General features: G+C 76.8%; 26 non-coding genes across 26 annotated transcripts; all 26 read right to left on the reverse strand.

Annotated features, from left to right (window-relative positions):
• Positions 1–461: 461 nt before the first annotated feature.
• On the reverse strand, positions 462–580 carry LOC125962390 (5S ribosomal RNA). Its single transcript, XR_007473911.1, has one exon. It is a non-coding gene; the product is annotated as a 5S ribosomal RNA (ribosomal RNA).
• A 926-nt stretch (positions 581–1,506) lies between these two features.
• LOC125962392 (5S ribosomal RNA) lies at positions 1,507–1,625 on the reverse strand. Its single transcript, XR_007473913.1, has one exon. It is a non-coding gene; the product is annotated as a 5S ribosomal RNA (ribosomal RNA).
• A 911-nt stretch (positions 1,626–2,536) lies between these two features.
• Positions 2,537–2,655, reverse strand: LOC125962393 (5S ribosomal RNA). The gene has a single exon (XR_007473914.1). It is a non-coding gene; the product is annotated as a 5S ribosomal RNA (ribosomal RNA).
• A 926-nt stretch (positions 2,656–3,581) lies between these two features.
• On the reverse strand, positions 3,582–3,700 carry LOC125962394 (5S ribosomal RNA). The gene has a single exon (XR_007473915.1). It is a non-coding gene; the product is annotated as a 5S ribosomal RNA (ribosomal RNA).
• A 911-nt stretch (positions 3,701–4,611) lies between these two features.
• Positions 4,612–4,730, reverse strand: LOC125962395 (5S ribosomal RNA). Its single transcript, XR_007473916.1, has one exon. It is a non-coding gene; the product is annotated as a 5S ribosomal RNA (ribosomal RNA).
• Positions 4,731–5,656: 926 nt separating this feature from the next.
• Positions 5,657–5,775, reverse strand: LOC125962396 (5S ribosomal RNA). Its single transcript, XR_007473917.1, has one exon. It is a non-coding gene; the product is annotated as a 5S ribosomal RNA (ribosomal RNA).
• Positions 5,776–6,701: 926 nt separating this feature from the next.
• On the reverse strand, positions 6,702–6,820 carry LOC125962397 (5S ribosomal RNA). Its single transcript, XR_007473918.1, has one exon. It is a non-coding gene; the product is annotated as a 5S ribosomal RNA (ribosomal RNA).
• Positions 6,821–7,746: 926 nt separating this feature from the next.
• On the reverse strand, positions 7,747–7,865 carry LOC125962398 (5S ribosomal RNA). The gene has a single exon (XR_007473919.1). It is a non-coding gene; the product is annotated as a 5S ribosomal RNA (ribosomal RNA).
• A 926-nt stretch (positions 7,866–8,791) lies between these two features.
• LOC125962399 (5S ribosomal RNA) lies at positions 8,792–8,910 on the reverse strand. Its single transcript, XR_007473920.1, has one exon. It is a non-coding gene; the product is annotated as a 5S ribosomal RNA (ribosomal RNA).
• A 903-nt stretch (positions 8,911–9,813) lies between these two features.
• Positions 9,814–9,932, reverse strand: LOC125962496 (5S ribosomal RNA). Its single transcript, XR_007474017.1, has one exon. It is a non-coding gene; the product is annotated as a 5S ribosomal RNA (ribosomal RNA).
• A 911-nt stretch (positions 9,933–10,843) lies between these two features.
• On the reverse strand, positions 10,844–10,962 carry LOC125962400 (5S ribosomal RNA). The gene has a single exon (XR_007473921.1). It is a non-coding gene; the product is annotated as a 5S ribosomal RNA (ribosomal RNA).
• Positions 10,963–11,888: 926 nt separating this feature from the next.
• Positions 11,889–12,007, reverse strand: LOC125962401 (5S ribosomal RNA). The gene has a single exon (XR_007473922.1). It is a non-coding gene; the product is annotated as a 5S ribosomal RNA (ribosomal RNA).
• A 934-nt stretch (positions 12,008–12,941) lies between these two features.
• LOC125962403 (5S ribosomal RNA) lies at positions 12,942–13,060 on the reverse strand. The gene has a single exon (XR_007473924.1). It is a non-coding gene; the product is annotated as a 5S ribosomal RNA (ribosomal RNA).
• Positions 13,061–13,986: 926 nt separating this feature from the next.
• LOC125962404 (5S ribosomal RNA) lies at positions 13,987–14,105 on the reverse strand. Its single transcript, XR_007473925.1, has one exon. It is a non-coding gene; the product is annotated as a 5S ribosomal RNA (ribosomal RNA).
• A 926-nt stretch (positions 14,106–15,031) lies between these two features.
• LOC125962405 (5S ribosomal RNA) lies at positions 15,032–15,150 on the reverse strand. Its single transcript, XR_007473926.1, has one exon. It is a non-coding gene; the product is annotated as a 5S ribosomal RNA (ribosomal RNA).
• Positions 15,151–16,076: 926 nt separating this feature from the next.
• Positions 16,077–16,195, reverse strand: LOC125962406 (5S ribosomal RNA). The gene has a single exon (XR_007473927.1). It is a non-coding gene; the product is annotated as a 5S ribosomal RNA (ribosomal RNA).
• A 926-nt stretch (positions 16,196–17,121) lies between these two features.
• LOC125962407 (5S ribosomal RNA) lies at positions 17,122–17,240 on the reverse strand. Its single transcript, XR_007473928.1, has one exon. It is a non-coding gene; the product is annotated as a 5S ribosomal RNA (ribosomal RNA).
• A 926-nt stretch (positions 17,241–18,166) lies between these two features.
• LOC125962408 (5S ribosomal RNA) lies at positions 18,167–18,285 on the reverse strand. Its single transcript, XR_007473929.1, has one exon. It is a non-coding gene; the product is annotated as a 5S ribosomal RNA (ribosomal RNA).
• A 926-nt stretch (positions 18,286–19,211) lies between these two features.
• LOC125962409 (5S ribosomal RNA) lies at positions 19,212–19,330 on the reverse strand. The gene has a single exon (XR_007473930.1). It is a non-coding gene; the product is annotated as a 5S ribosomal RNA (ribosomal RNA).
• A 934-nt stretch (positions 19,331–20,264) lies between these two features.
• LOC125962410 (5S ribosomal RNA) lies at positions 20,265–20,383 on the reverse strand. Its single transcript, XR_007473931.1, has one exon. It is a non-coding gene; the product is annotated as a 5S ribosomal RNA (ribosomal RNA).
• A 934-nt stretch (positions 20,384–21,317) lies between these two features.
• Positions 21,318–21,436, reverse strand: LOC125962411 (5S ribosomal RNA). Its single transcript, XR_007473932.1, has one exon. It is a non-coding gene; the product is annotated as a 5S ribosomal RNA (ribosomal RNA).
• A 926-nt stretch (positions 21,437–22,362) lies between these two features.
• LOC125962412 (5S ribosomal RNA) lies at positions 22,363–22,481 on the reverse strand. Its single transcript, XR_007473933.1, has one exon. It is a non-coding gene; the product is annotated as a 5S ribosomal RNA (ribosomal RNA).
• Positions 22,482–23,407: 926 nt separating this feature from the next.
• LOC125962414 (5S ribosomal RNA) lies at positions 23,408–23,526 on the reverse strand. The gene has a single exon (XR_007473935.1). It is a non-coding gene; the product is annotated as a 5S ribosomal RNA (ribosomal RNA).
• A 926-nt stretch (positions 23,527–24,452) lies between these two features.
• Positions 24,453–24,571, reverse strand: LOC125962415 (5S ribosomal RNA). The gene has a single exon (XR_007473936.1). It is a non-coding gene; the product is annotated as a 5S ribosomal RNA (ribosomal RNA).
• A 903-nt stretch (positions 24,572–25,474) lies between these two features.
• Positions 25,475–25,593, reverse strand: LOC125962497 (5S ribosomal RNA). The gene has a single exon (XR_007474018.1). It is a non-coding gene; the product is annotated as a 5S ribosomal RNA (ribosomal RNA).
• A 911-nt stretch (positions 25,594–26,504) lies between these two features.
• LOC125962416 (5S ribosomal RNA) lies at positions 26,505–26,623 on the reverse strand. Its single transcript, XR_007473937.1, has one exon. It is a non-coding gene; the product is annotated as a 5S ribosomal RNA (ribosomal RNA).
• Between the last annotated feature and the right edge of the window lie 467 nt (positions 26,624–27,090).

Here is a 27,090-nt window from a genome sequence, read left to right on the forward strand (position 1 = left end):
TGGTGGCCGGCAGGCCCGGGGAAGCGGCCCCTGCCCTCGATCCCGCTCCCGCACCCGGCCGCGGTGACACGCCAGCGGGGCGGGGTGGGGGTGGGGGGCTTTTGTCGGAGGGAGCTGTGGAGGGACACACCGGCACACAGGTGGCGGCGCCGGGGCTGGGCGCCGGTGGGGGCGGCCAGGTGCAGGTCGAGGGGCTCGCGGGCCGAAAGGACGGCAAGTGGGCCCGCGGCGGAGTCTGGGTCCGGGCCAGCCACCCCGGGAGCATCTGGGGTGCGGCCGCCTTCCAGGGCCGCCTTCTGGCCGCCTGGCCGGCCGGGCCGGCGGGGAGCGCCCCCGCCGGCGCGCGCCGTGGTGGGAGGGGCCTGAGGAGGTGGGGCCTGCCGCGGGGCCCGGCGGGGGCGGAGCCGGCGGCCCCCGCCGCGGGCGAGTAAAGGAGAAGGCGGGCGGAGCGGGAGGCAAAAAGCCTACAGCACCCGGTATTCCCAGGCGGTCTCCCATCCAAGTACTAACCAGGCCCGACCCTGCTTAGCTTCCGAGATCAGACGAGATCGGGCGCGTTCAGGGTGGTATGGCCGTAGACGGGGGCGGGGGCCGCGGGCTGCCTCTTGAGGCCCAGTTTCGCTGGCGCTGGCGCCTTAACGCCAGCCTGGCGGCCGGCCCGCCCCGGCAGGGCCCCCTCGCCCGCCCAGGCAGGGGGAACGGAGGTCTCGGGTATCGGGCGGCGGCGGAGGGTTTGGCGACCACCTCCCAGCCCAGGGCGGCCGTGACCCAGCAAACCCTTCGGCGCTTGGCGCCCCGCCCAAGATCCCGCACGTCGCTCACAGGGACGTGGCCCCGGAGGCTTCAGGGCCCGGGGCCCGCGGTCCCTTGGGCATCGGCCCTGCCGGCCCACGCGGCGCTAGGCGCAGCCCGGCCGCAGCCCGGGCCGGCCCTCCTGCCCGACGGCAGCTGGCCCGAAGCCACTGGGAGCCACCATTGAGTCGCCACGGCCCCTCAGCCCCGGCAAGGCCACCCTTGCCCCCACACCCCCCGCCGAGCTCAGGACCCCGCCCCTGGTGGCCGGCAGGCCCGGGGAAGCGGCCCCTGCCCTCGATCCCGCTCCCGCACCCGGCCGCGGTGACACGCCAGCGGGGCGGGGTGGGGGTGGGGGGCTTTTGTCGGAGGGAGCTGTGGAGGGACACACCGGCACACAGGTGGCGGCGCCGGGGCTGGGCGCCGGTGGGGGCGGCCAGGTGCAGGTCGAGGGGCTCGCGGGCCGAAAGGACGGCAAGTGGGCCCGCGGCGGAGTCTGGGTCCGGGCCAGCCACCCCGGGAGCGTCTGGGGTGCGGCTGCCTTCCAGGGCCGCCTTCTGGCCGGCCGGGCCGGCGGGGAGCGCCCCCGCCGGCGCGCGCCGTGGTGGGAGGGGCCTGAGGAGGTGGGGCCTGCCGCGGGGCCCGGCGGGGGCGGAGCCGGCGGCCCCCGCCGCGGGCGAGTAAAGGAGAAGGCGGGCGGAGCGGGAGGCAAAAAGCCTACAGCACCCGGTATTCCCAGGCGGTCTCCCATCCAAGTACTAACCAGGCCCGACCCTGCTTAGCTTCCGAGATCAGACGAGATCGGGCGCGTTCAGGGTGGTATGGCCGTAGACGGGGGCGGGGGCCGCGGGCTGCCTCTTGAGGCCCAGTTTCGCTGGCGCTGGCGCCTTAACGCCAGCCTGGCGGCCGGCCCGCCCAGGCAGGGGGAACGGAGGTCTCGGGTATCGGGCGGCGGCGGAGGGTTTGGCGACCACCTCCCAGCCCAGGGCGGCCGTGACCCAGCAAACCCTTCGGCGCTTGGCGCCCCGCCCAAGATCCCGCACGTCGCTCACAGGGACGTGGCCCCGGAGGCTTCAGGGCCCGGGGCCCGCGGTCCCTTGGGCATCGGCCCTGCCGGCCCACGCGGCGCGAGGCGCAGCCCGGCCGCAGCCCGGGCCGGCCCTCCTGCCCGACAGCAGCTGGCCCGAAGCCACTGGGAGCCACCATTGAGTCGCCACGGCCCCTCAGCCCCGGCAAGGCCACCCTTGCCCCCACACCCCCCGCCGAGCTCAGGACCCCGCCCCTGGTGGCCGGCAGGCCCGGGGAAGCGGCCCCTGCCCTCGATCCCGCTCCCGCACCCGGCCGCGGTGACACGCCAGAGGGGCGGGGTGGGGGTGGGGGGCTTTTGTCGGAGGGAGCTGTGGAGGGACACACCGGCACACAGGTGGCGGCGCCGGGGCTGGGCGCCGGTGGGGGCGGCCAGGTGCAGGTCGAGGGGCTCGCGGGCCGAAAGGACGGCAAGTGGGCCCGCGGCGGAGTCTGGGTCCGGGCCAGCCACCCCGGGAGCGTCTGGGGTGCGGCCGCCTTCCAGGGCCGCCTTCTGGCCGCCTGGCCGGCCGGGCCGGCGGGGAGCGCCCCCGCCGGCGCGCGCCGTGGTGGGAGGGGCCTGAGGAGGTGGGGCCTGCCGCGGGGCCCGGCGGGGGCGGAGCCGGCGGCCCCCGCCGCGGGCGAGTAAAGGAGAAGGCGGGCGGAGCGGGAGGCAAAAAGCCTACAGCACCCGGTATTCCCAGGCGGTCTCCCATCCAAGTACTAACCAGGCCCGACCCTGCTTAGCTTCCGAGATCAGACGAGATCGGGCGCGTTCAGGGTGGTATGGCCGTAGACGGGGGCGGGGGCCGCGGGCTGCCTCTTGAGGCCCAGTTTCGCTGGCGCTGGCGCCTTAACGCCAGCCTGGCGGCCGGCCCGCCCCGGCAGGGCCCCCTCGCCCGCCCAGGCAGGGGGAACGGAGGTCTCGGGTATCGGGCGGCGGCGGAGGGTTTGGCGACCACCTCCCAGCCCAGGGCGGCCGTGACCCAGCAAACCCTTCGGCGCTTGGCGCCCCGCCCAAGATCCCGCACGTCGCTCACAGGGACGTGGCCCCGGAGGCTTCAGGGCCCGGGGCCCGCGGTCCCTTGGGCATCGGCCCTGCCGGCCCACGCGGCGCTAGGCGCAGCCCGGCCGCAGCCCGGGCCGGCCCTCCTGCCCGACGGCAGCTGGCCCGAAGCCACTGGGAGCCACCATTGAGTCGCCACGGCCCCTCAGCCCCGGCAAGGCCACCCTTGCCCCCACACCCCCCGCCGAGCTCAGGACCCCGCCCCTGGTGGCCGGCAGGCCCGGGGAAGCGGCCCCTGCCCTCGATCCCGCTCCCGCACCCGGCCGCGGTGACACGCCAGCGGGGCGGGGTGGGGGTGGGGGGCTTTTGTCGGAGGGAGCTGTGGAGGGACACACCGGCACACAGGTGGCGGCGCCGGGGCTGGGCGCCGGTGGGGGCGGCCAGGTGCAGGTCGAGGGGCTCGCGGGCCGAAAGGACGGCAAGTGGGCCCGCGGCGGAGTCTGGGTCCGGGCCAGCCACCCCGGGAGCGTCTGGGGTGCGGCTGCCTTCCAGGGCCGCCTTCTGGCCGGCCGGGCCGGCGGGGAGCGCCCCCGCCGGCGCGCGCCGTGGTGGGAGGGGCCTGAGGAGGTGGGGCCTGCCGCGGGGCCCGGCGGGGGCGGAGCCGGCGGCCCCCGCCGCGGGCGAGTAAAGGAGAAGGCGGGCGGAGCGGGAGGCAAAAAGCCTACAGCACCCGGTATTCCCAGGCGGTCTCCCATCCAAGTACTAACCAGGCCCGACCCTGCTTAGCTTCCGAGATCAGACGAGATCGGGCGCGTTCAGGGTGGTATGGCCGTAGACGGGGGCGGGGGCCGCGGGCTGCCTCTTGAGGCCCAGTTTCGCTGGCGCTGGCGCCTTAACGCCAGCCTGGCGGCCGGCCCGCCCAGGCAGGGGGAACGGAGGTCTCGGGTATCGGGCGGCGGCGGAGGGTTTGGCGACCACCTCCCAGCCCAGGGCGGCCGTGACCCAGCAAACCCTTCGGCGCTTGGCGCCCCGCCCAAGATCCCGCACGTCGCTCACAGGGACGTGGCCCCGGAGGCTTCAGGGCCCGGGGCCCGCGGTCCCTTGGGCATCGGCCCTGCCGGCCCACGCGGCGCGAGGCGCAGCCCGGCCGCAGCCCGGGCCGGCCCTCCTGCCCGACGGCAGCTGGCCCGAAGCCACTGGGAGCCACCATTGAGTCGCCACGGCCCCTCAGCCCCGGCAAGGCCACCCTTGCCCCCACACCCCCCGCCGAGCTCAGGACCCCGCCCCTGGTGGCCGGCAGGCCCGGGGAAGCGGCCCCTGCCCTCGATCCCGCTCCCGCACCCGGCCGCGGTGACACGCCAGAGGGGCGGGGTGGGGGTGGGGGGCTTTTGTCGGAGGGAGCTGTGGAGGGACACACCGGCACACAGGTGGCGGCGCCGGGGCTGGGCGCCGGTGGGGGCGGCCAGGTGCAGGTCGAGGGGCTCGCGGGCCGAAAGGACGGCAAGTGGGCCCGCGGCGGAGTCTGGGTCCGGGCCAGCCACCCCGGGAGCGTCTGGGGTGCGGCCGCCTTCCAGGGCCGCCTTCTGGCCGCCTGGCCGGCCGGGCCGGCGGGGAGCGCCCCCGCCGGCGCGCGCCGTGGTGGGAGGGGCCTGAGGAGGTGGGGCCTGCCGCGGGGTCCGGCGGGGGCGGAGCCGGCGGCCCCCGCCGCGGGCGAGTAAAGGAGAAGGCGGGCGGAGCGGGAGGCAAAAAGCCTACAGCACCCGGTATTCCCAGGCGGTCTCCCATCCAAGTACTAACCAGGCCCGACCCTGCTTAGCTTCCGAGATCAGACGAGATCGGGCGCGTTCAGGGTGGTATGGCCGTAGACGGGGGCGGGGGCCGCGGGCTGCCTCTTGAGGCCCAGTTTCGCTGGCGCTGGCGCCTTAACGCCAGCCTGGCGGCCGGCCCGCCCCGGCAGGGCCCCCTCGCCCGCCCAGGCAGGGGGAACGGAGGTCTCGGGTATCGGGCGGCGGCGGAGGGTTTGGCGACCACCTCCCAGCCCAGGGCGGCCGTGACCCAGCAAACCCTTCGGCGCTTGGCGCCCCGCCCAAGATCCCGCACGTCGCTCACAGGGACGTGGCCCCGGAGGCTTCAGGGCCCGGGGCCCGCGGTCCCTTGGGCATCGGCCCTGCCGGCCCACGCGGCGCTAGGCGCAGCCCGGCCGCAGCCCGGGCCGGCCCTCCTGCCCGACGGCAGCTGGCCCGAAGCCACTGGGAGCCACCATTGAGTCGCCACGGCCCCTCAGCCCCGGCAAGGCCACCCTTGCCCCCACACCCCCCGCCGAGCTCAGGACCCCGCCCCTGGTGGCCGGCAGGCCCGGGGAAGCGGCCCCTGCCCTCGATCCCGCTCCCGCACCCGGCCGCGGTGACACGCCAGCGGGGCGGGGTGGGGGTGGGGGGCTTTTGTCGGAGGGAGCTGTGGAGGGACACACCGGCACACAGGTGGCGGCGCCGGGGCTGGGCGCCGGTGGGGGCGGCCAGGTGCAGGTCGAGGGGCTCGCGGGCCGAAAGGACGGCAAGTGGGCCCGCGGCGGAGTCTGGGTCCGGGCCAGCCACCCCGGGAGCGTCTGGGGTGCGGCTGCCTTCCAGGGCCGCCTTCTGGCCGGCCGGGCCGGCGGGGAGGGCCCCCGCCGGCGCGCGCCGTGGTGGGAGGGGCCTGAGGAGGTGGGGCCTGCCGCGGGGCCCGGCGGGGGCGGAGCCGGCGGCCCCCGCCGCGGGCGAGTAAAGGAGAAGGCGGGCGGAGCGGGAGGCAAAAAGCCTACAGCACCCGGTATTCCCAGGCGGTCTCCCATCCAAGTACTAACCAGGCCCGACCCTGCTTAGCTTCCGAGATCAGACGAGATCGGGCGCGTTCAGGGTGGTATGGCCGTAGACGGGGGCGGGGGCCGCGGGCTGCCTCTTGAGGCCCAGTTTCGCTGGCGCTGGCGCCTTAACGCCAGCCTGGCGGCCGGCCCGCCCCGGCAGGGCCCCCTCGCCCGCCCAGGCAGGGGGAACGGAGGTCTCGGGTATCGGGCGGCGGCGGAGGGTTTGGCGACCACCTCCCAGCCCAGGGCGGCCGTGACCCAGCAAACCCTTCGGCGCTTGGCGCCCCGCCCAAGATCCCGCACGTCGCTCACAGGGACGTGGCCCCGGAGGCTTCAGGGCCCGGGGCCCGCGGTCCCTTGGGCATCGGCCCTGCCGGCCCACGCGGCGCTAGGCGCAGCCCGGCCGCAGCCCGGGCCGGCCCTCCTGCCCGACGGCAGCTGGCCCGAAGCCACTGGGAGCCACCATTGAGTCGCCACGGCCCCTCAGCCCCGGCAAGGCCACCCTTGCCCCCACACCCCCCGCCGAGCTCAGGACCCCGCCCCTGGTGGCCGGCAGGCCCGGGGAAGCGGCCCCTGCCCTCGATCCCGCTCCCGCACCCGGCCGCGGTGACACGCCAGCGGGGCGGGGTGGGGGTGGGGGGCTTTTGTCGGAGGGAGCTGTGGAGGGACACACCGGCACACAGGTGGCGGCGCCGGGGCTGGGCGCCGGTGGGGGCGGCCAGGTGCAGGTCGAGGGGCTCGCGGGCCGAAAGGACGGCAAGTGGGCCCGCGGCGGAGTCTGGGTCCGGGCCAGCCACCCCGGGAGCGTCTGGGGTGCGGCTGCCTTCCAGGGCCGCCTTCTGGCCGGCCGGGCCGGCGGGGAGCGCCCCCGCCGGCGCGCGCCGTGGTGGGAGGGGCCTGAGGAGGTGGGGCCTGCCGCGGGGCCCGGCGGGGGCGGAGCCGGCGGCCCCCGCCGCGGGCGAGTAAAGGAGAAGGCGGGCGGAGCGGGAGGCAAAAAGCCTACAGCACCCGGTATTCCCAGGCGGTCTCCCATCCAAGTACTAACCAGGCCCGACCCTGCTTAGCTTCCGAGATCAGACGAGATCGGGCGCGTTCAGGGTGGTATGGCCGTAGACGGGGGCGGGGGCCGCGGGCTGCCTCTTGAGGCCCAGTTTCGCTGGCGCTGGCGCCTTAACGCCAGCCTGGCGGCCGGCCCGCCCCGGCAGGGCCCCCTCGCCCGCCCAGGCAGGGGGAACGGAGGTCTCGGGTATCGGGCGGCGGCGGAGGGTTTGGCGACCACCTCCCAGCCCAGGGCGGCCGTGACCCAGCAAACCCTTCGGCGCTTGGCGCCCCGCCCAAGATCCCGCACGTCGCTCACAGGGACGTGGCCCCGGAGGCTTCAGGGCCCGGGGCCCGCGGTCCCTTGGGCATCGGCCCTGCCGGCCCACGCGGCGCTAGGCGCAGCCCGGCCGCAGCCCGGGCCGGCCCTCCTGCCCGACGGCAGCTGGCCCGAAGCCACTGGGAGCCACCATTGAGTCGCCACGGCCCCTCAGCCCCGGCAAGGCCACCCTTGCCCCCACACCCCCCGCCGAGCTCAGGACCCCGCCCCTGGTGGCCGGCAGGCCCGGGGAAGCGGCCCCTGCCCTCGATCCCGCTCCCGCACCCGGCCGCGGTGACACGCCAGCGGGGCGGGGTGGGGGTGGGGGGCTTTTGTCGGAGGGAGCTGTGGAGGGACACACCGGCACACAGGTGGCGGCGCCGGGGCTGGGCGCCGGTGGGGGCGGCCAGGTGCAGGTCGAGGGGCTCGCGGGCCGAAAGGACGGCAAGTGGGCCCGCGGCGGAGTCTGGGTCCGGGCCAGCCACCCCGGGAGCGTCTGGGGTGCGGCTGCCTTCCAGGGCCGCCTTCTGGCCGGCTGGGCCGGCGGGGAGCGCCCCCGCCGGCGCGCGCCGTGGTGGGAGGGGCCTGAGGAGGTGGGGCCTGCCGCGGGGCCCGGCGGGGGCGGAGCCGGCGGCCCCCGCCGCGGGCGAGTAAAGGAGAAGGCGGGCGGAGCGGGAGGCAAAAAGCCTACAGCACCCGGTATTCCCAGGCGGTCTCCCATCCAAGTACTAACCAGGCCCGACCCTGCTTAGCTTCCGAGATCAGACGAGATCGGGCGCGTTCAGGGTGGTATGGCCGTAGACGGGGGCGGGGGCCGCGGGCTGCCTCTTGAGGCCCAGTTTCGCTGGCGCTGGCGCCTTAACGCCAGCCTGGCGGCCGGCCCGCCCCGGCAGGGCCCCCTCGCCCGCCCAGGCAGGGGGAACGGAGGTCTCGGGTATCGGGCGGCGGCGGAGGGTTTGGCGACCACCTCCCAGCCCAGGGCGGCCGTGACCCAGCAAACCCTTCGGCGCTTGGCGCCCCGCCCAAGATCCCGCACGTCGCTCACAGGGACGTGGCCCCGGAGGCTTCAGGGCCCGGGGCCCGCGGTCCCTTGGGCATCGGCCCTGCCGGCCCACGCGGCGCTAGGCGCAGCCCGGCCGCAGCCCGGGCCGGCCCTCCTGCCCGACGGCAGCTGGCCCGAAGCCACTGGGAGCCACCATTGAGTCGCCACGGCCCCTCAGCCCCGGCAAGGCCACCCTTGCCCCCACACCCCCCGCCGAGCTCAGGACCCCGCCCCTGGTGGCCGGCAGGCCCGGGGAAGCGGCCCCTGCCCTCGATCCCGCTCCCGCACCCGGCCGCGGTGACACGCCAGCGGGGCGGGGTGGGGGTGGGGGGCTTTTGTCGGAGGGAGCTGTGGAGGGACACACCGGCACACAGGTGGCGGCGCCGGGGCTGGGCGCCGGTGGGGGCGGCCAGGTGCAGGTCGAGGGGCTCGCGGGCCGAAAGGACGGCAAGTGGGCCCGCGGCGGAGTCTGGGTCCGGGCCAGCCACCCCGGGAGCGTCTGGGGTGCGGCTGCCTTCCAGGGCCGCCTTCTGGCCGGCCGGGCCGGCGGGGAGCGCCCCCGCCGGCGCGCGCCGTGGTGGGAGGGGCCTGAGGAGGTGGGGCCTGCCGCGGGGCCCGGCGGGGGCGGAGCCGGCGGCCCCCGCCGCGGGCGAGTAAAGGAGAAGGCGGGCGGAGCGGGAGGCAAAAAGCCTACAGCACCCGGTATTCCCAGGCGGTCTCCCATCCAAGTACTAACCAGGCCCGACCCTGCTTAGCTTCCGAGATCAGACGAGATCGGGCGCGTTCAGGGTGGTATGGCCGTAGACGGGGGCGGGGGCCGCGGGCTGCCTCTTGAGGCCCAGTTTCGCTGGCGCTGGCGCCTTAACGCCAGCCTGGCGGCCGGCCCGCCCAGGCAGGGGGAACGGAGGTCTCGGGTATCGGGCGGCGGCGGAGGGTTTGGCGACCACCTCCCAGCCCAGGGCGGCCGTGACCCAGCAAACCCTTCGGCGCTTGGCGCCCCGCCCAAGATCCCGCACGTCGCTCACAGGGACGTGGCCCCGGAGGCTTCAGGGCCCGGGGCCCGCGGTCCCTTGGGCATCGGCCCTGCCGGCCCACGCGGCGCTAGGCGCAGCCCGGCCGCAGCCCGGGCCGGCCCTCCTGCCCGACGGCAGCTGGCCCGAAGCCACTGGGAGCCACCATTGAGTCGCCACGGCCCCTCAGCCCCGGCAAGGCCACCCTTGCCCCCACACCCCCCGCCGAGCTCAGGACCCCGCCCCTGGTGGCCGGCAGGCCCGGGGAAGCGGCCCCTGCCCTCGATCCCGCTCCCGCACCCGGCCGCGGTGACACGCCAGAGGGGCGGGGTGGGGGTGGGGGGCTTTTGTCGGAGGGAGCTGTGGAGGGACACACCGGCACACAGGTGGCGGCGCCGGGGCTGGGCGCCGGTGGGGGCGGCCAGGTGCAGGTCGAGGGGCTCGCGGGCCGAAAGGACGGCAAGTGGGCCCGCGGCGGAGTCTGGGTCCGGGCCAGCCACCCCGGGAGCGTCTGGGGTGCGGCTGCCTTCCAGGGCCGCCTTCTGGCCGGCCGGGCCGGCGGGGAGCGCCCCCGCCGGCGCGCGCCGTGGTGGGAGGGGCCTGAGGAGGTGGGGCCTGCCGCGGGGCCCGGCGGGGGCGGAGCCGGCGGCCCCCGCCGCGGGCGAGTAAAGGAGAAGGCGGGCGGAGCGGGAGGCAAAAAGCCTACAGCACCCGGTATTCCCAGGCGGTCTCCCATCCAAGTACTAACCAGGCCCGACCCTGCTTAGCTTCCGAGATCAGACGAGATTGGGCGCGTTCAGGGTGATATCGCCGTAGACGGGGGCGGGGGCCGCGGGCTGCCTCTTGAGGCCCAGTTTCGCTGGCGCTGGCGCCTTAACGCCAGCCTGGCGGCCGGCCCGCCCAGGCAGGGGGAACGGAGGTCTCGGGTATCGGGCGGCGGCGGAGGGTTTGGCGACCACCTCCCAGCCCAGGGCGGCCGTGACCCAGCAAACCCTTCGGCGCTTGGCGCCCCGCCCAAGATCCCGCACGTCGCTCACAGGGACGTGGCCCCGGAGGCTTCAGGGCCCGGGGCCCGCGGTCCCTTGGGCATCGGCCCTGCCGGCCCACGCGGCGCTAGGCGCAGCCCGGCCGCAGCCCGGGCCGGCCCTCCTGCCCGACAGCAGCTGGCCCGAAGCCACTGGGAGCCACCATTGAGTCGCCACGGCCCCTCAGCCCCGGCAAGGCCACCCTTGCCCCCACACCCCCCGCCGAGCTCAGGACCCCGCCCCTGGTGGCCGGCAGGCCCGGGGAAGAGGCCCCTGCCCTCGATCCCGCTCCCGCACCCGGCCGCGGTGACACGCCAGCGGGGCGGGGTGGGGGTGGGGGGCTTTTGTCGGAGGGAGCTGTGGAGGGACACACCGGCACACAGGTGGCGGCGCCGGGGCTGGGCGCCGGTGGGGGCGGCCAGGTGCAGGTCGAGGGGCTCGCGGGCCGAAAGGACGGCAAGTGGGCCCGCGGCGGAGTCTGGGTCCGGGCCAGCCACCCCGGGAGCGTCTGGGGTGCGGCCGCCTTCCAGGGCCGCCTTCTGGCCGCCTGGCCGGCCGGGCCGGCGGGGAGCGCCCCCGCCGGCGCGCGCCGTGGTGGGAGGGGCCTGAGGAGGTGGGGCCTGCCGCGGGGCCCGGCGGGGGCGGAGCCGGCGGCCCCCGCCGCGGGCGAGTAAAGGAGAAGGCGGGCGGAGCGGGAGGCAAAAAGCCTACAGCACCCGGTATTCCCAGGCGGTCTCCCATCCAAGTACTAACCAGGCCCGACCCTGCTTAGCTTCCGAGATCAGACGAGATCGGGCGCGTTCAGGGTGGTATGGCCGTAGACGGGGGCGGGGGCCGCGGGCTGCCTCTTGAGGCCCAGTTTCGCTGGCGCTGGCGCCTTAACGCCAGCCTGGCGGCCGGCCCGCCCCGGCAGGGCCCCCTCGCCCGCCCAGGCAGGGGGAACGGAGGTCTCGGGTATCGGGCGGCGGCGGAGGGTTTGGCGACCACCTCCCAGCCCAGGGCGGCCGTGACCCAGCAAACCCTTCGGCGCTTGGCGTCCCGCCCAAGATCCCGCACGTCGCTCACAGGGACGTGGCCCCGGAGGCTTCAGGGCCCGGGGCCCGCGGTCCCTTGGGCATCGGCCCTGCCGGCCCACGCGGCGCTAGGCGCAGCCCGGCCGCAGCCCGGGCCGGCCCTCCTGCCCGACGGCAGCTGGCCCGAAGCCACTGGGAGCCACCATTGAGTCGCCACGGCCCCTCAGCCCCGGCAAGGCCACCCTTGCCCCCACACCCCCCGCCGAGCTCAGGACCCCGCCCCTGGTGGCCGGCAGGCCCGGGGAAGCGGCTCCTGCCCTCGATCCCGCTCCCGCACCCGGCCGCGGTGACACGCCAGCGGGGCGGGGTGGGGGTGGGGGGCTTTTGTCGGAGGGAGCTGTGGAGGGACACACCGGCACACAGGTGGCGGCGCCGGGGCTGGGCGCCGGTGGGGGCGGCCAGGTGCAGGTCGAGGGGCTCGCGGGCCGAAAGGACGGCAAGTGGGCCCGCGGCGGAGTCTGGGTCCGGGCCAGCCACCCCGGGAGCGTCTGGGGTGCGGCTGCCTTCCAGGGCCGCCTTCTGGCCGGCCGGGCCGGCGGGGAGCGCCCCCGCCGGCGCGCGCCGTGGTGGGAGGGGCCTGAGGAGGTGGGGCCTGCCGCGGGGCCCGGCGGGGGCGGAGCCGGCGGCCCCCGCCGCGGGCGAGTAAAGGAGAAGGCGGGCGGAGCGGGAGGCAAAAAGCCTACAGCACCCGGTATTCCCAGGCGGTCTCCCATCCAAGTACTAACCAGGCCCGACCCTGCTTAGCTTCCGAGATCAGACGAGATCGGGCGCGTTCAGGGTGGTATGGCCGTAGACGGGGGCGGGGGCCGCGGGCTGCCTCTTGAGGCCCAGTTTCGCTGGCGCTGGCGCCTTAACGCCAGCCTGGCGGCCGGCCCGCCCCGGCAGGGCCCCCTCGCCCGCCCAGGCAGGGGGAACGGAGGTCTCGGGTATCGGGCGGCGGCGGAGGGTTTGGCGACCACCTCCCAGCCCAGGGCGGCCGTGACCCAGCAAACCCTTCGGCGCTTGGCGCCCCGCCCAAGATCCCGCACGTCGCTCACAGGGACGTGGCCCCGGAGGCTTCAGGGCCCGGGGCCCGCGGTCCCTTGGGCATCGGCCCTGCCGGCCCACGCGGCGCTAGGCGCAGCCCGGCCGCAGCCCGGGCCGGCCCTCCTGCCCGACGGCAGCTGGCCCGAAGCCACTGGGAGCCACCATTGAGTCGCCACGGCCCCTCAGCCCCGGCAAGGCCACCCTTGCCCCCACACCCCCCGCCGAGCTCAGGACCCCGCCCCTGGTGGCCGGCAGGCCCGGGGAAGCGGCCCCTGCCCTCGATCCCGCTCCCGCACCCGGCCGCGGTGACACGCCAGCGGGGCGGGGTGGGGGTGGGGGGCTTTTGTCGGAGGGAGCTGTGGAGGGACACACCGGCACACAGGTGGCGGCGCCGGGGCCTGGCGCCGGTGGGGGCGGCCAGGTGCAGGTCGAGGGGCTCGCGGGCCGAAAGGACGGCAAGTGGGCTCGCGGCGGAGTCTGGGTCCGGGCCAGCCACCCCGGGAGCGTCTGGGGTGCGGCTGCCTTCCAGGGCCGCCTTCTGGCCGCCTGGCCGGCCGGGCCGGCGGGGAGCGCCCCCGCCGGCGCGCGCCGTGGTGGGAGGGGCCTGAGGAGGTGGGGCCTGCCGCGGGGCCCGGCGGGGGCGGAGCCGGCGGCCCCCGCCGCGGGCGAGTAAAGGAGAAGGCGGGCGGAGCGGGAGGCAAAAAGCCTACAGCACCCGGTATTCCCAGGCGGTCTCCCATCCAAGTACTAACCAGGCCCGACCCTGCTTAGCTTCCGAGATCAGACGAGATCGGGCGCGTTCAGGGTGGTATGGCCGTAGACGGGGGCGGGGGCCGCGGGCTGCCTCTTGAGGCCCAGTTTCGCTGGCGCTGGCGCCTTAACGCCAGCCTGGCGGCCGGCCCGCCCCGGCAGGGCCCCCTCGCCCGCCCAGGCAGGGGGAACGGAGGTCTCGGGTATCGGGCGGCGGCGGAGGGTTTGGCGACCACCTCCCAGCCCAGGGCGGCCGTGACCCAGCAAACCCTTCGGCGCTTGGCGCCCCGCCCAAGATCCCGCACGTCGCTCACAGGGACGTGGCCCCGGAGGCTTCAGGGCCCGGGGCCCGCGGTCCCTTGGGCATCGGCCCTGCCGGCCCACGCGGCGCTAGGCGCAGCCCGGCCGCAGCCCGGGCCGGCCCTCCTGCCCGACGGCAGCTGGCCCGAAGCCACTGGGAGCCACCATTGAGTCGCCACGGCCCCTCAGCCCCGGCAAGGCCACCCTTGCCCCCACACCCCCCGCCGAGCTCAGGACCCCGCCCCTGGTGGCCGGCAGGCCCGGGGAAGCGGCCCCTGCCCTCGATCCCGCTCCCGCACCCGGCCGCGGTGACACGCCAGCGGGGCGGGGTGGGGGTGGGGGGCTTTTGTCGGAGGGAGCTGTGGAGGGACACACCGGCACACAGGTGGCGGCGCCGGGGCTGGGCGCCGGTGGGGGCGGCCAGGTGCAGGTCGAGGGGCTCGCGGGCCGAAAGGACGGCAAGTGGGCCCGCGGCGGAGTCTGGGTCCGGGCCAGCCACCCCGGGAGCGTCTGGGGTGCGGCTGCCTTCCAGGGCCGCCTTCTGGCCGGCCGGGCCGGCGGGGAGCGCCCCCGCCGGCGCGCGCCGTGGTGGGAGGGGCCTGAGGAGGTGGGGCCTGCCGCGGGGCCCGGCGGGGGCGGAGCCGGCGGCCCCCGCCGCGGGCGAGTAAAGGAGAAGGCGGGCGGAGCGGGAGGCAAAAAGCCTACAGCACCCGGTATTCCCAGGCGGTCTCCCATCCAAGTACTAACCAGGCCCGACCCTGCTTAGCTTCCGAGATCAGACGAGATCGGGCGCGTTCAGGGTGGTATGGCCGTAGACGGGGGCGGGGGCCGCGGGCTGCCTCTTGAGGCCCAGTTTCGCTGGCGCTGGCGCCTTAACGCCAGCCTGGCGGCCGGCCCGCCCCGGCAGGGCCCCCTCGCCCGCCCAGGCAGGGGGAACGGAGGTCTCGGGTATCGGGCGGCGGCGGAGGGTTTGGCGACCACCTCCCAGCCCAGGGCGGCCGTGACCCAGCAAACCCTTCGGCGCTTGGCGCCCCGCCCAAGATCCCGCACGTCGCTCACAGGGACGTGGCCCCGGAGGCTTCAGGGCCCGGGGCCCGCGGTCCCTTGGGCATCGGCCCTGCCGGCCCACGCGGCGCTAGGCGCAGCCCGGCCGCAGCCCGGGCCGGCCCTCCTGCCCGACGGCAGCTGGCCCGAAGCCACTGGGAGCCACCATTGAGTCGCCACGGCCCCTCAGCCCCGGCAAGGCCACCCTTGCCCCCACACCCCCCGCCGAGCTCAGGACCCCGCCCCTGGTGGCCGGCAGGCCCGGGGAAGCGGCCCCTGCCCTCGATCCCGCTCCCGCACCCGGCCGCGGTGACACGCCAGAGGGGCGGGGTGGGGGTGGGGGGCTTTTGTCGGAGGGAGCTGTGGAGGGACACACCGGCACACAGGTGGCGGCGCCGGGGCTGGGCGCCGGTGGGGGCGGCCAGGTGCAGGTCGAGGGGCTCGCGGGCCGAAAGGACGGCAAGTGGGCCCGCGGCGGAGTCTGGGTCCGGGCCAGCCACCCCGGGAGCGTCTGGGGTGCGGCTGCCTTCCAGGGCCGCCTTCTGGCCGGCCGGGCCGGCGGGGAGCGCCCCCGCCGGCGCGCGCCGTGGTGGGAGGGGCCTGAGGAGGTGGGGCCTGCCGCGGGGCCCGGCGGGGGCGGAGCCGGCGGCCCCCGCCGCGGGCGAGTAAAGGAGAAGGCGGGCGGAGCGGGAGGCAAAAAGCCTACAGCACCCGGTATTCCCAGGCGGTCTCCCATCCAAGTACTAACCAGGCCCGACCCTGCTTAGCTTCCGAGATCAGACGAGATCGGGCGCGTTCAGGGTGGTATGGCCGTAGACGGGGGCGGGGGCCGCGGGCTGCCTCTTGAGGCCCAGTTTCGCTGGCGCTGGCGCCTTAACGCCAGCCTGGCGGCCGGCCCGCCCCGGCAGGGCCCCCTCGCCCGCCCAGGCAGGGGGAACGGAGGTCTCGGGTATCGGGCGGCGGCGGAGGGTTTGGCGACCACCTCCCAGCCCAGGGCGGCCGTGACCCAGCAAACCCTTCGGCGCTTGGCGCCCCGCCCAAGATCCCGCACGTCGCTCACAGGGACGTGGCCCCGGAGGCTTCAGGGCCCGGGGCCCGCGGTCCCTTGGGCATCGGCCCTGCCGGCCCACGCGGCGCTAGGCGCAGCCCGGCCGCAGCCCGGGCCGGCCCTCCTGCCCGACGGCAGCTGGCCCGAAGCCACTGGGAGCCACCATTGAGTCGCCACGGCCCCTCAGCCCCGGCAAGGCCACCCTTGCCCCCACACCCCCCGCCGAGCTCAGGACCCCGCCCCTGGTGGCCGGCAGGCCCGGGGAAGCGGCCCCTGCCCTCGATCCCGCTCCCGCACCCGGCCGCGGTGACACGCCAGCGGGGCGGGGTGGGGGTGGGGGGCTTTTGTCGGAGGGAGCTGTGGAGGGACACACCGGCACACAGGTGGCGGCGCCGGGGCTGGGCGCCGGTGGGGGCGGCCAGGTGCAGGTCGAGGGGCTCGCGGGCCGAAAGGACGGCAAGTGGGCCCGCGGCGGAGTCTGGGTCCGGGCCAGCCACCCCGGGAGCGTCTGGGGTGCGGCTGCCTTCCAGGGCCGCCTTCTGGCCGGCCGGGCCGGCGGGGAGCGCCCCCGCCGGCGCGCGCCGTGGTGGGAGGGGCCTGAGGAGGTGGGGCCTGCCGCGGGGCCCGGCGGGGGCGGAGCCGGCGGCCCCCGCCGCGGGCGAGTAAAGGAGAAGGCGGGCGGAGCGGGAGGCAAAAAGCCTACAGCACCCGGTATTCCCAGGCGGTCTCCCATCCAAGTACTAACCAGGCCCGACCCTGCTTAGCTTCCGAGATCAGACGAGATCGGGCGCGTTCAGGGTGGTATGGCCGTAGACGGGGGCGGGGGCCGCGGGCTGCCTCTTGAGGCCCAGTTTCGCTGGCGCTGGCGCCTTAACGCCAGCCTGGCGGCCGGCCCGCCCCGGCAGGGCCCCCTCGCCCGCCCAGGCAGGGGGAACGGAGGTCTCGGGTATCGGGCGGCGGCGGAGGGTTTGGCGACCACCTCCCAGCCCAGGGCGGCCGTGACCCAGCAAACCCTTCGGCGCTTGGCGCCCCGCCCAAGATCCCGCACGTCGCTCACAGGGACGTGGCCCCGGAGGCTTCAGGGCCCGGGGCCCGCGGTCCCTTGGGCATCGGCCCTGCCGGCCCACGCGGCGCTAGGCGCAGCCCGGCCGCAGCCCGGGCCGGCCCTCCTGCCCGACGGCAGCTGGCCCGAAGCCACTGGGAGCCACCATTGAGTCGCCACGGCCCCTCAGCCCCGGCAAGGCCACCCTTGCCCCCACACCCCCCGCCGAGCTCAGGACCCCGCCCCTGGTGGCCGGCAGGCCCGGGGAAGCGGCCCCTGCCCTCGATCCCGCTCCCGCACCCGGCCGCGGTGACACGCCAGCGGGGCGGGGTGGGGGTGGGGGGCTTTTGTCGGAGGGAGCTGTGGAGGGACACACCGGCACACAGGTGGCGGCGCCGGGGCTGGGCGCCGGTGGGGGCGGCCAGGTGCAGGTCGAGGGGCTCGCGGGCCGAAAGGACGGCAAGTGGGCCCGCGGCGGAGTCTGGGTCCGGGCCAGCCACCCCGGGAGCGTCTGGGGTGCGGCTGCCTTCCAGGGCCGCCTTCTGGCCGGCCGGGCCGGCGGGGAGGGCCCCCGCCGGCGCGCGCCGTGGTGGGAGGGGCCTGAGGAGGTGGGGCCTGCCGCGGGGCCCGGCGGGGGCGGAGCCGGCGGCCCCCGCCGCGGGCGAGTAAAGGAGAAGGCGGGCGGAGCGGGAGGCAAAAAGCCTACAGCACCCGGTATTCCCAGGCGGTCTCCCATCCAAGTACTAACCAGGCCCGACCCTGCTTAGCTTCCGAGATCAGACGAGATCGGGCGCGTTCAGGGTGGTATGGCCGTAGACGGGGGCGGGGGCCGCGGGCTGCCTCTTGAGGCCCAGTTTCGCTGGCGCTGGCGCCTTAACGCCAGCCTGGCGGCCGGCCCGCCCCGGCAGGGCCCCCTCGCCCGCCCAGGCAGGGGGAACGGAGGTCTCGGGTATCGGGCGGCGGCGGAGGGTTTGGCGACCACCTCCCAGCCCAGGGCGGCCGTGACCCAGCAAACCCTTCGGCGCTTGGCGCCCCGCCCAAGATCCCGCACGTCGCTCACAGGGACGTGGCCCCGGAGGCTTCAGGGCCCGGGGCCCGCGGTCCCTTGGGCATCGGCCCTGCCGGCCCACGCGGCGCTAGGCGCAGCCCGGCCGCAGCCCGGGCCGGCCCTCCTGCCCGACGGCAGCTGGCCCGAAGCCACTGGGAGCCACCATTGAGTCGCCACGGCCCCTCAGCCCCGGCAAGGCCACCCTTGCCCCCACACCCCCCGCCGAGCTCAGGACCCCGCCCCTGGTGGCCGGCAGGCCCGGGGAAGCGGCCCCTGCCCTCGATCCCGCTCCCGCACCCGGCCGCGGTGACACGCCAGCGGGGCGGGGTGGGGGTGGGGGGCTTTTGTCGGAGGGAGCTGTGGAGGGACACACCGGCACACAGGTGGCGGCGCCGGGGCTGGGCGCCGGTGGGGGCGGCCAGGTGCAGGTCGAGGGGCTCGCGGGCCGAAAGGACGGCAAGTGGGCCCGCGGCGGAGTCTGGGTCCGGGCCAGCCACCCCGGGAGCGTCTGGGGTGCGGCTGCCTTCCAGGGCCGCCTTCTGGCCGGCCGGGCCGGCGGGGAGCGCCCCCGCCGGCGCGCGCCGTGGTGGGAGGGGCCTGAGGAGGTGGGGCCTGCCGCGGGGCCCGGCGGGGGCGGAGCCGGCGGCCCCCGCCGCGGGCGAGTAAAGGAGAAGGCGGGCGGAGCGGGAGGCAAAAAGCCTACAGCACCCGGTATTCCCAGGCGGTCTCCCATCCAAGTACTAACCAGGCCCGACCCTGCTTAGCTTCCGAGATCAGACGAGATCGGGCGCGTTCAGGGTGGTATGGCCGTAGACGGGGGCGGGGGCCGCGGGCTGCCTCTTGAGGCCCAGTTTCGCTGGCGCTGGCGCCTTAACGCCAGCCTGGCGGCCGGCCCGCCCCGGCAGGGCCCCCTCGCCCGCCCAGGCAGGGGGAACGGAGGTCTCGGGTATCGGGCGGCGGCGGAGGGTTTGGCGACCACCTCCCAGCCCAGGGCGGCCGTGACCCAGCAAACCCTTCGGCGCTTGGCGCCCCGCCCAAGATCCCGCACGTCGCTCACAGGGACGTGGCCCCGGAGGCTTCAGGGCCCGGGGCCCGCGGTCCCTTGGGCATCGGCCCTGCCGGCCCACGCGGCGCTAGGCGCAGCCCGGCCGCAGCCCGGGCCGGCCCTCCTGCCCGACGGCAGCTGGCCCGAAGCCACTGGGAGCCACCATTGAGTCGCCACGGCCCCTCAGCCCCGGCAAGGCCACCCTTGCCCCCACACCCCCCGCCGAGCTCAGGACCCCGCCCCTGGTGGCCGGCAGGCCCGGGGAAGCGGCCCCTGCCCTCGATCCCGCTCCCGCACCCGGCCGCGGTGACACGCCAGCGGGGCGGGGTGGGGGTGGGGGGCTTTTGTCGGAGGGAGCTGTGGAGGGACACACCGGCACACAGGTGGCGGCGCCGGGGCTGGGCGCCGGTGGGGGCGGCCAGGTGCAGGTCGAGGGGCTCGCGGGCCGAAAGGACGGCAAGTGGGCCCGCGGCGGAGTCTGGGTCCGGGCCAGCCACCCCGGGAGCGTCTGGGGTGCGGCTGCCTTCCAGGGCCGCCTTCTGGCCGGCCGGGCCGGCGGGGAGCGCCCCCGCCGGCGCGCGCCGTGGTGGGAGGGGCCTGAGGAGGTGGGGCCTGCCGCGGGGCCCGGCGGGGGCGGAGCCGGCGGCCCCCGCCGCGGGCGAGTAAAGGAGAAGGCGGGCGGAGCGGGAGGCAAAAAGCCTACAGCACCCGGTATTCCCAGGCGGTCTCCCATCCAAGTACTAACCAGGCCCGACCCTGCTTAGCTTCCGAGATCAGACGAGATCGGGCGCGTTCAGGGTGGTATGGCCGTAGACGGGGGCGGGGGCCGCGGGCTGCCTCTTGAGGCCCAGTTTCGCTGGCGCTGGCGCCTTAACGCCAGCCTGGCGGCCGGCCCGCCCCGGCAGGGCCCCCTCGCCCGCCCAGGCAGGGGGAACGGAGGTCTCGGGTATCGGGCGGCGGCGGAGGGTTTGGCGACCACCTCCCAGCCCAGGGCGGCCGTGACCCAGCAAACCCTTCGGCGCTTGGCGCCCCGCCCAAGATCCCGCACGTCGCTCACAGGGACGTGGCCCCGGAGGCTTCAGGGCCCGGGGCCCGCGGTCCCTTGGGCATCGGCCCTGCCGGCCCACGCGGCGCGAGGCGCAGCCCGGCCGCAGCCCGGGCCGGCCCTCCTGCCCGACAGCAGCTGGCCCGAAGCCACTGGGAGCCACCATTGAGTCGCCACGGCCCCTCAGCCCCGGCAAGGCCACCCTTGCCCCCACACCCCCCGCCGAGCTCAGGACCCCGCCCCTGGTGGCCGGCAGGCCCGGGGAAGCGGCCCCTGCCCTCGATCCCGCTCCCGCACCCGGCCGCGGTGACACGCCAGAGGGGCGGGGTGGGGGTGGGGGGCTTTTGTCGGAGGGAGCTGTGGAGGGACACACCGGCACACAGGTGGCGGCGCCAGGGCTGGGCGCCGGTGGGGGCGGCCAGGTGCAGGTCGAGGGGCTCGCGGGCCGAAAGGACGGCAAGTGGGCCCGCGGCGGAGTCTGGGTCCGGGCCAGCCACCCCGGGAGCGTCTGGGGTGCGGCCGCCTTCCAGGGCCGCCTTCTGGCCGCCTGGCCGGCCGGGCCGGCGGGGAGCGCCCCCGCCGGCGCGCGCCGTGGTGGGAGGGGCCTGAGGAGGTGGGGCCTGCCGCGGGGTCCGGCGGGGGCGGAGCCGGCGGCCCCCGCCGCGGGCGAGTAAAGGAGAAGGCGGGCGGAGCGGGAGGCAAAAAGCCTACAGCACCCGGTATTCCCAGGCGGTCTCCCATCCAAGTACTAACCAGGCCCGACCCTGCTTAGCTTCCGAGATCAGACGAGATCGGGCGCGTTCAGGGTGGTATGGCCGTAGACGGGGGCGGGGGCCGCGGGCTGCCTCTTGAGGCCCAGTTTCGCTGGCGCTGGCGCCTTAACGCCAGCCTGGCGGCCGGCCCGCCCCGGCAGGGCCCCCTCGCCCGCCCAGGCAGGGGGAACGGAGGTCTCGGGTATCGGGCGGCGGCGGAGGGTTTGGCGACCACCTCCCAGCCCAGGGCGGCCGTGACCCAGCAAACCCTTCGGCGCTTGGCGCCCCGCCCAAGATCCCGCACGTCGCTCACAGGGACGTGGCCCCGGAGGCTTCAGGGCCCGGGGCCCGCGGTCCCTTGGGCATCGGCCCTGCCGGCCCACGCGGCGCTAGGCGCAGCCCGGCCGCAGCCCGGGCCGGCCCTCCTGCCCGACGGCAGCTGGCCCGAAGCCACTGGGAGCCACCATTGAGTCGCCACGGCCCCTCAGCCCCGGCAAGGCCACCCTTGCCCCCACACCCCCCGCCGAGCTCAGGACCCCGCCCCTGGTGGCCGGCAGGCCCGGGGAAGCGGCCCCTGCCCTCGATCCCGCTCCCGCACCCGGCCGCGGTGACACGCCAGCGGGGCGGGGTGGGGGTGGGGGGCTTTTGTCGGAGGGAGCTGTGGAGGGACACACCGGCACACAGGTGGCGGCGCCGGGGCTGGGCGCCGGTGGGGGCGGCCAGGTGCAGGTCGAGGGGCTCGCGGGCCGAAAGGACGGCAAGTGGGCCCGCGGCGGAGTCTGGGTCCGGGCCAGCCACCCCGGGAGCGTCTGGGGTGCGGCCGCCTTCCAGGGCCGCCTTCTGGCCGCCTGGCCGGCCGGGCCGGCGGGGAGCGCCCCCGCCGGCGCGCGCCGTGGTGGGAGGGGCCTGAGGAGGTGGGGCCTGCCGCGGGGCCCGGCGGGGGCGGAGCCGGCGGCCCCCGCCGCGGGCGAGTAAAGGAGAAGGCGGGCGGAGCGGGAGGCAAAAAGCCTACAGCACCCGGTATTCCCAGGCGGTCTCCCATCCAAGTACTAACCAGGCCCGACCCTGCTTAGCTTCCGAGATCAGACGAGATCGGGCGCGTTCAGGGTGGTATGGCCGTAGACGGGGGCGGGGGCCGCGGGCTGCCTCTTGAGGCCCAGTTTCGCTGGCGCTGGCGCCTTAACGCCAGCCTGGCGGCCGGCCCGCCCCGGCAGGGCCCCCTCGCCCGCCCAGGCAGGGGGAACGGAGGTCTCGGGTATCGGGCGGCGGCGGAGGGTTTGGCGACCACCTCCCAGCCCAGGGCGGCCGTGACCCAGCAAACCCTTCGGCGCTTGGCGCCCCGCCCAAGATCCCGCACGTCGCTCACAGGGACGTGGCCCCGGAGGCTTCAGGGCCCGGGGCCCGCGGTCCCTTGGGCATCGGCCCTGCCGGCCCACGCGGCGCTAGGCGCAGCCCGGCCGCAGCCCGGGCCGGCCCTCCTGCCCGACGGCAGCTGGCCCGAAGCCACTGGGAGCCACCATTGAGTCGCCACGGCCCCTCAGCCCCGGCAAGGCCACCCTTGCCCCCACACCCCCCGCCGAGCTCAGGACCCCGCCCCTGGTGGCCGGCAGGCCCGGGGAAGCGGCCCCTGCCCTCGATCCCGCTCCCGCACCCGGCCGCGGTGACACGCCAGCGGGGCGGGGTGGGGGTGGGGGGCTTTTGTCGGAGGGAGCTGTGGAGGGACACACCGGCACACAGGTGGCGGCGCCGGGGCTGGGCGCCGGTGGGGGCGGCCAGGTGCAGGTCGAGGGGCTCGCGGGCCGAAAGGACGGCAAGTGGGCCCGCGGCGGAGTCTGGGTCCGGGCCAGCCACCCCGGGAGCGTCTGGGGTGCGGCTGCCTTCCAGGGCCGCCTTCTGGCCGGCCGGGCCGGCGGGGAGCGCCCCCGCCGGCGCGCGCCGTGGTGGGAGGGGCCTGAGGAGGTGGGGCCTGCCGCGGGGCCCGGCGGGGGCGGAGCCGGCGGCCCCCGCCGCGGGCGAGTAAAGGAGAAGGCGGGCGGAGCGGGAGGCAAAAAGCCTACAGCACCCGGTATTCCCAGGCGGTCTCCCATCCAAGTACTAACCAGGCCCGACCCTGCTTAGCTTCCGAGATCAGACGAGATCGGGCGCGTTCAGGGTGGTATGGCCGTAGACGGGGGCGGGGGCCGCGGGCTGCCTCTTGAGGCCCAGTTTCGCTGGCGCTGGCGCCTTAACGCCAGCCTGGCGGCCGGCCCGCCCCGGCAGGGCCCCCTCGCCCGCCCAGGCAGGGGGAACGGAGGTCTCGGGTATCGGGCGGCGGCGGAGGGTTTGGCGACCACCTCCCAGCCCAGGGCGGCCGTGACCCAGCAAACCCTTCGGCGCTTGGCGCCCCGCCCAAGATCCCGCACGTCGCTCACAGGGACGTGGCCCCGGAGGCTTCAGGGCCCGGGGCCCGCGGTCCCTTGGGCATCGGCCCTGCCGGCCCACGCGGCGCTAGGCGCAGCCCGGCCGCAGCCCGGGCCGGCCCTCCTGCCCGACGGCAGCTGGCCCGAAGCCACTGGGAGCCACCATTGAGTCGCCACGGCCCCTCAGCCCCGGCAAGGCCACCCTTGCCCCCACACCCCCCGCCGAGCTCAGGACCCCGCCCCTGGTGGCCGGCAGGCCCGGGGAAGCGGCCCCTGCCCTCGATCCCGCTCCCGCACCCGGCCGCGGTGACACGCCAGCGGGGCGGGGTGGGGGTGGGGGGCTTTTGTCGGAGGGAGCTGTGGAGGGACACACCGGCACACAGGTGGCGGCGCCGGGGCTGGGCGCCGGTGGGGGCGGCCAGGTGCAGGTCGAGGGGCTCGCGGGCCGAAAGGACGGCAAGTGGGCCCGCGGCGGAGTCTGGGTCCGGGCCAGCCACCCCGGGAGCGTCTGGGGTGCGGCTGCCTTCCAGGGCCGCCTTCTGGCCGGCCGGGCCGGCGGGGAGCGCCCCCGCCGGCGCGCGCCGTGGTGGGAGGGGCCTGAGGAGGTGGGGCCTGCCGCGGGGCCCGGCGGGGGCGGAGCCGGCGGCCCCCGCCGCGGGCGAGTAAAGGAGAAGGCGGGCGGAGCGGGAGGCAAAAAGCCTACAGCACCCGGTATTCCCAGGCGGTCTCCCATCCAAGTACTAACCAGGCCCGACCCTGCTTAGCTTCCGAGATCAGACGAGATCGGGCGCGTTCAGGGTGGTATGGCCGTAGACGGGGGCGGGGGCCGCGGGCTGCCTCTTGAGGCCCAGTTTCGCTGGCGCTGGCGCCTTAACGCCAGCCTGGCGGCCGGCCCGCCCCGGCAGGGCCCCCTCGCCCGCCCAGGCAGGGGGAACGGAGGTCTCGGGTATCGGGCGGCGGCGGAGGGTTTGGCGACCACCTCCCAGCCCAGGGCGGCCGTGACCCAGCAAACCCTTCGGCGCTTGGCGCCCCGCCCAAGATCCCGCACGTCGCTCACAGGGACGTGGCCCCGGAGGCTTCAGGGCCCGGGGCCCGCGGTCCCTTGGGCATCGGCCCTGCCGGCCCACGCGGCGCTAGGCGCAGCCCGGCCGCAGCCCGGGCCGGCCCTCCTGCCCGACGGCAGCTGGCCCGAAGCCACTGGGAGCCACCATTGAGTCGCCACGGCCCCTCAGCCCCGGCAAGGCCACCCTTGCCCCCACACCCCCCGCCGAGCTCAGGACCCCGCCCCTGGTGGCCGGCAGGCCCGGGGAAGCGGCCCCTGCCCTCGATCCCGCTCCCGCACCCGGCCGCGGTGACACGCCAGCGGGGCGGGGTGGGGGTGGGGGGCTTTTGTCGGAGGGAGCTGTGGAGGGACACACCGGCACACAGGTGGCGGCGCCGGGGCTGGGCGCCGGTGGGGGCGGCCAGGTGCAGGTCGAGGGGCTCGCGGGCCGAAAGGACGGCAAGTGGGCCCGCGGCGGAGTCTGGGTCCGGGCCAGCCACCCCGGGAGCGTCTGGGGTGCGGCTGCCTTCCAGGGCCGCCTTCTGGCCGGCCGGGCCGGCGGGGAGCGCCCCCGCCGGCGCGCGCCGTGGTGGGAGGGGCCTGAGGAGGTGGGGCCTGCCGCGGGGCCCGGCGGGGGCGGAGCCGGCGGCCCCCGCCGCGGGCGAGTAAAGGAGAAGGCGGGCGGAGCGGGAGGCAAAAAGCCTACAGCACCCGGTATTCCCAGGCGGTCTCCCATCCAAGTACTAACCAGGCCCGACCCTGCTTAGCTTCCGAGATCAGACGAGATCGGGCGCGTTCAGGGTGGTATGGCCGTAGACGGGGGCGGGGGCCGCGGGCTGCCTCTTGAGGCCCAGTTTCGCTGGCGCTGGCGCCTTAACGCCAGCCTGGCGGCCGGCCCGCCCAGGCAGGGGGAACGGAGGTCTCGGGTATCGGGCGGCGGCGGAGGGTTTGGCGACCACCTCCCAGCCCAGGGCGGCCGTGACCCAGCAAACCCTTCGGCGCTTGGCGCCCCGCCCAAGATCCCGCACGTCGCTCACAGGGACGTGGCCCCGGAGGCTTCAGGGCCCGGGGCCCGCGGTCCCTTGGGCATCGGCCCTGCCGGCCCACGCGGCGCTAGGCGCAGCCCGGCCGCAGCCCGGGCCGGCCCTCCTGCCCGACGGCAGCTGGCCCGAAGCCACTGGGAGCCACCATTGAGTCGCCACGGCCCCTCAGCCCCGGCAAGGCCACCCTTGCCCCCACACCCCCCGCCGAGCTCAGGACCCCGCCCCTGGTGGCCGGCAGGCCCGGGGAAGCGGCCCCTGCCCTCGATCCCGCTCCCGCACCCGGCCGCGGTGACACGCCAGAGGGGCGGGGTGGGGGTGGGGGGCTTTTGTCGGAGGGAGCTGTGGAGGGACACACCGGCACACAGGTGGCGGCGCCGGGGCTGGGCGCCGGTGGGGGCGGCCAGGTGCAGGTCGAGGGGCTCGCGGGCCGAAAGGACGGCAAGTGGGCCCGCGGCGGAGTCTGGGTCCGGGCCAGCCACCCCGGGAGCGTCTGGGGTGCGGCTGCCTTCCAGGGCCGCCTTCTGGCCGGCCGGGCCGGCGGGGAGCGCCCCCGCCGGCGCGCGCCGTGGTGGGAGGGGCCTGAGGAGGTGGGGCCTGCCGCGGGGCCCGGCGGGGGCGGAGCCGGCGGCCCCCGCCGCGGGCGAGTAAAGGAGAAGGCGGGCGGAGCGGGAGGCAAAAAGCCTACAGCACCCGGTATTCCCAGGCGGTCTCCCATCCAAGTACTAACCAGGCCCGACCCTGCTTAGCTTCCGAGATCAGACGAGATTGGGCGCGTTCAGGGTGATATCGCCGTAGACGGGGGCGGGGGCCGCGGGCTGCCTCTTGAGGCCCAGTTTCGCTGGCGCTGGCGCCTTAACGCCAGCCTGGCGGCCGGCCCGCCCAGGCAGGGGGAACGGAGGTCTCGGGTATCGGGCGGCGGCGGAGGGTTTGGCGACCACCTCCCAGCCCAGGGCGGCCGTGACCCAGCAAACCCTTCGGCGCTTGGCGCCCCGCCCAAGATCCCGCACGTCGCTCACAGGGACGTGGCCCCGGAGGCTTCAGGGCCCGGGGCCCGCGGTCCCTTGGGCATCGGCCCTGCCGGCCCACGCGGCGCTAGGCGCAGCCCGGCCGCAGCCCGGGCCGGCCCTCCTGCCCGACGGCAGCTGGCCCGAAGCCACTGGGAGCCACCATTGAGTCGCCACGGCCCCTCAGCCCCGGCAAGGCCACCCTTGCCCCCACACCCCCCGCCGAGCTCAGGACCCCGCCCCTGGTGGCCGGCAGGCCCGGGGAAGCGGCCCCTGCCCTCGATCCCGCTCCCGCACCCGGCCGCGGTGACACGCCAGCGGGGCGGGGTGGGGGTGGGGGGCTTTTGTCGGAGGGAGCTGTGGAGGGACACACCGGCACACAGGTGGCGGCGCCGGGGCCTGGCGCCGGTGGGGGCGGCCAGGTGCAGGTCGAGGGGCTCGCGGGCCGAAAGGACGGCAAGTGGGCTCGCGGCGGAGTCTGGGTCCGGGCCAGCCACCCCGGGAGCGTCTGGGGTGCGGCTGCCTTCCAGGGCCGCCTTCTGGCCGCCTGGCCGGCCGGGCCGGCGGGGAGCGCCCCCGCCGGCGCGCGCCGTGGTGGGAGGGGCCTGAGGAGGTGGGGCCTGCCGCGGGGCCCGGCGGGGGCGGAGCCGGCGGCCCCCGCCGCGGGCGAGTAAAGGAGAAGGCGGGCGGAGCGGGAGGCAAAAAGCCTACAGCACCCGGTATTCCCAGGCGGTCTCCCATCCAAGTACTAACCAGGCCCGACCCTGCTTAGCTTCCGAGATCAGACGAGATCGGGCGCGTTCAGGGTGGTATGGCCGTAGACGGGGGCGGGGGCCGCGGGCTGCCTCTTGAGGCCCAGTTTCGCTGGCGCTGGCGCCTTAACGCCAGCCTGGCGGCCGGCCCGCCCCGGCAGGGCCCCCTCGCCCGCCCAGGCAGGGGGAACGGAGGTCTCGGGTATCGGGCGGCGGCGGAGGGTTTGGCGACCACCTCCCAGCCCAGGGCGGCCGTGACCCAGCAAACCCTTCGGCGCTTGGCGCCCCGCCCAAGATCCCGCACGTCGCTCACAGGGACGTGGCCCCGGAGGCTTCAGGGCCCGGGGCCCGCGGTCCCTTGGGCATCGGCCCTGCCGGCCCACGCGGCGCTAGGCGCAGCCCGGCCGCAGCCCGGGCCGGCCCTCCTGCCCGACGGCAGCTGGCCCGAAGCCACTGGGAGCCACCATTGAGTCGCCACGGCCCCTCAGCCCCGGCAAGGCCACCCTTGCCCCCACACCCCCCGCCGAGCTCAGGACCC

The sequence above is a fragment of the Orcinus orca genome, chromosome 19 (genome assembly GCF_937001465.1).
Source record: "Orcinus orca chromosome 19, mOrcOrc1.1, whole genome shotgun sequence".
Taxonomy (NCBI): domain Eukaryota; kingdom Metazoa; phylum Chordata; class Mammalia; order Artiodactyla; family Delphinidae; genus Orcinus; species Orcinus orca.